The following is a 4,639-nucleotide window of genomic DNA, read 5'->3' on the forward strand; positions in this document are numbered from 1 at the left end:
TCTGGCGCGGGCTGGGCGGGAGCGTCCCCCCGCCCCCCGCCTCGCCCCGGGACTCACAGGTTCTGTCCTGGTGGGGGAGGGGGCGGCGGTGCCGCGGGGCTCAGAACCCTGGTTTTGGAGTTGGACCCTGCTAACCCAGGCGAGAGGCGGGAAGGTGGGCCATTCTCCCCTCTGGTTCCTCAATGGCGTCGAATTCCCCTCCGGCAAGGAAGCCCGACCCCACCCGCTGCGGGCTGGGAGCCAGGCGTTCTCCGGCGGAGGCGTCGGCGGGGAGCCTGGTGGGAGGCTCCGAGTTGTGCTTCATCCGTGCTTGTTCCTTGGGATGTTAGTTGCTCTTGGGAGAAAATAACCCGCCCCCGTCTGCCTGCTGTCCTCCTGGGGTGGAGGGAAGCACAGTAGGCCCATGGTGTCACTCTTTCCTTTTAGCTTGGAATTCTTTGCTGGCCGGTCATCCCCACCCCCCACCCTTCGAAGGTTCTTGTGCAGCCTAGGAAGTTGCCCCTTGCCAACCATTGTGCTTTGCCCCCGAGGGAAGAAGCTTTCATTTTAATATCTGAGATTCGGAATTTTAACTTCGTGACTGCAGACGTGGTTTTAAAATGCCCTTCTCGAGGCCTCCCTTCCCACTTCCATTTAGAGCAGTGGTTCTCAACCTTCCTAATGCCGCGACCCTTTAATGCAGTTCCTCATTTGTGGTGACCCCCAATTTCATTGTTACAAATTGAACATAATTAAAGCATAGTGATTAATCACAAAAACAATATGTAATTATATATGTGTTTTCCGATGGTCTTAGGCGACCCCTGTGAAAGGGTCGTTCGACCCCCCCAAAGGGGTCGCGACCCACAGGTTGAGAACCGGTGAAGGGAACGATGGACTTTTTTTGGTAGTTGGGGGAAATGACAGAACACATTGTATCACAATTTATTAATATAATGGACACATATTCGGCTGTATGTGCTGTGTGGAAGCCTCCATCAGTTACATTGTTACTGTTTCCTCGAGTACAGCATGTACAAATGTATTTGAGTTACTGAAGTATTTTGGCCGACCCAGGGTTTCCTAGCTGTCTGCTTTATTCTATCCTGTCTATAATGGTATGTATAGGAGTAAAAGTGCATAAAAATTAGTCTATAAAAAGCCAAAAAGGCATGGAAAAGGAAGGATTGTTGCCCTCTTAGTATCAGTGTGATCGGTATACAGCAGCGATTTTTCAGCCTTTTTCATCTCATGGCACATATAAACTAATTACTGAAAATCTGCAGTACACTAAAAAATACATTTTTTTTGGCCAATCTGACAAAAACAAAAATAGGGATAGTTTTGATTAATTCATACCGGATAGCTATTGTGTTGGCTGTTATGTTTTAAAAATTCTTGTCCCACACCAGTTGCAATTTGCTGGCATAGTGTGTTCATTTGAAAGATGGGTGACAGTTACTGTGTTTTAGGTAAATTGTAGGGGAGAACAGACTGATTTTCAGTAAGGAGGGAAACAGTTCCAAGTTAACATGCAGCGTTTGGGGGAAGACAGAATGGAAAACTACTTTTGTATTTGACTGGCGTTAAAGGAGTGCTGGAGGATGCAGAAATCTTAGACTAGAGCAGGGGTGGGCAAACTTTTTGACTCCAGGGCCACAATGGGTTCTTAAACTGGACCGGAGGGCCGGAACAAAAGCATGGATGGAGTGTTTGTGTGAACTAATATAAATTCAAAGTAAACATCATTACATAAAAGGGTACGGTCTTTTTTTTTTTTTAGTTTTATTCATTTCAAACGGGCCGGATCCGGCCCGCGGGCTGTAGTTTGCCCACAGCTGGACTAGAGTGAGTCTAAGGAAACTTGTCTTCAGTAATTACATAAACGCTTGTTGTAGTTTGAATAAGTTGGTTTGTTCTTCAGAATGGTATTGAGAGTGAACTATTCTTAGAGAATAGAGTTTTCTTGTCTCTTATGTGTTGTCCCACCTGTGTCCATTCCCTCCTATATTTTCTTGGTGGCTACGAAGCACCTGATAGTTGTTTTTTTGTACCTGTAAGTTGGCACTTTCCCTAAAATGAACGGGGATAGAAATACTGTAGGTGTTATCAGAATTCCTTTTTTGTTTCCTTTGTTGGTTTTAACTTCTGTGTAATAGCACTGCTTCCGCTTTCTGGTGCCAATTAACCAAAACCAACCTGACATTCCAAGAGCAAAGTTAGGGTTTCTGACAATGATTCTTTTCTATATTGAGGCAGCTTTAAAGTGATTTTAATGCATAATCCTTTAAGAGAAAAATGATAATGTTAAGTGTTCTAGGAAAGCTCTAAAGATTTGTATAAAATTTACCTACTGTTTTAAGCAAGATCGCCTTAAGAGGGTGGAGGGTAACACTGGATTGTCAAGATTGAAAATGCTAGTTTGATACATTGTATGTAATGAATTTTTTTTGGGGGGGGGGTCTGTCATTGTCCGTGTTTGTGGTGCAGAGTAACCATCTTGTCTAGATATTGGAGTTTAATTTCAAAAATTTCGGTTTTAAGTTAGTCTCATAGGTAGGTAGACTGTGTGTGTGTGTAGACCATTTTGTATTCAAAATGCAATTTTAACCTTCTTCATGGTACTTCTGAGAGATTGTCCTAATTTCTTGCAGATGTATAGACTGAGAGAGGTGGAAAATAAAGGTTAGGCAAATTTGTAAAGTGTGATAAGCACAACATTGAGCTCCAATACCAGTTTGGTGCTTATACCACATCAGCCTGCAAATTTGATTCCTGGAATGTGCATTACTAGTGCTTTGCTCCCTACCTGGGACACACTGGAGCAAGTAATATTCTTGAATAATCAGTTGTTCAAACCTTTGCTCTGGAATTGAGATTGCTTGAGAGCTTCCTGTTTGGGCCAGTTCCATTGTTGAATTTGTTGTGAATATAGTTTAAGGTGGTTTTTTTGGGTTCCTTTTATATCAGGAACTTTGAAAATTTTGATGATAAAATTAGGTCAGTCAGATTCTTTTCTAATTTTGTTCTTGATCACCCACCTTACTTATTATCTCCCCTCCCTCCTTTAAAAGCAGTTTAACTCCCCTCCTAAGTAGTAATTGTTGTTAATAGCAATTTTGGGTTACTTTGCTTCTCTTTCCCCCATTGTAAGATTGAGATAATTTTTTTAAAAATTAGATTTAAATATATTTGGTTTTTTTCTGGAAGTAAAAAGAGACAGTGTTTAGCTGTTTTTATGTTTTGTTTTTAAAAGATTTTTAAATTGATTTTTAGAGAGAGGGGAGGGGAGAGGGAGAAATATCAATGTGAAAATGTGAGAGGGAAACATCAATATCAGTGCCTCCTGCACGCCCCCTAGCAGGGACCAAGCTCACAACCCAGGCATGTGCCCTGATGGGGAATCCAACTGGCAACCTTTTGGTGTCCAGGATGATGCCCACCAACTGAGCTACACCAACCAGGGCTGTTTTGCTGTTTGTTTGTTTTTTAATATATTTTTATTGATCTCATAAAGCAGTGGTTCTCAACCTTCCTAATGCCGCGACCCTTTAATACAGTTCCTCATGTTGTGGTGACCCCCAACCATAAAATTATTTTCGTTGCTACTTCATAACCGTAATTTTGCTACTGTTATGAATCGTAATGTAAATATCTGATATGCAGGATGTATTTTCATTGTTACAAATTGAACATAATTAAAGTATAGTGATTAATCACAAAAACAATATGTAATTATATATGTTTTCCGATGGTCTTAGGCGACCCCTATGAAAGGGTCATTTGACCCCCAAAAGGGTCGCGACCCACAGGTTGAGAACTGCTGTCATAAAAGAAGGGAGAGGGAGATAGAAACATCAATGATGAGAGAGAAACATTGATCGGCTGCCTCCTGCATGCCCCCCACTGGGGATCGAGCCAGCAACCCGAGCATGTGCCCTTGACTGGAATTGAACTCAGAACCCTTCAGTCCAGAGGCTGATGCTCTATCTACTGAGCCAAACCAGCTAGAGCTCTTTTGCTGTTTTTAAATGACTTTATAAATAACTAGAGCCTTGATGCACGAAATTTGTGCAAGAGTAGGCCTTCCTTTCCTCGGCTGCCAGCACATGCTTCCCTCCTGCACCTGGAACCCGTGCTTCCCTAGGAGCCCCGGCTTCATCTGGAAGGTTATCCGGAAGGATGTCTGGTCTAATTAGCATTTCACGCTTTTATTATTATAGATGTGTTCCTGGTAGAAAAATCAGAAAATTTATCCCAACAAAAAGGGAATAAAAATTCCTCTATAATATCACCACCCAAAGACACCTTAATGTTTGTTTTTTTTAAATATATTTTATTGATTTTTTACAGAGAGGAAGGGAGAGAGATAGAGAGTTAGAAACATCGATGAGAGAGAAACATCGACCAGCTGCCTCCTGCACATCTCCTACTGGGGATGTGCCTGCAACCCAGGTACATGCCCTTGACCGGAATCGAACCTGGGACCTTTCAGTCCGCAGGCCAACACTCTATCCACTGAGCCAAACCGGTTTCGGCGACACCTTAATGTTTTACTTACTAAATACCCTTCAGATTTTGGTATAATTGTACACATTTTTTTTACAAAATGGGATTGTATTGTTTGTTTTGTAACCTGCTTTTTCTCAAACAGTTTAAT

The sequence above is a fragment of the Myotis brandtii genome, unplaced genomic scaffold, assembly GCF_000412655.1.
Source record: "Myotis brandtii unplaced genomic scaffold, ASM41265v1 scaffold550, whole genome shotgun sequence".
Classification (NCBI taxonomy): Eukaryota; Metazoa; Chordata; class Mammalia; order Chiroptera; family Vespertilionidae; genus Myotis; species Myotis brandtii.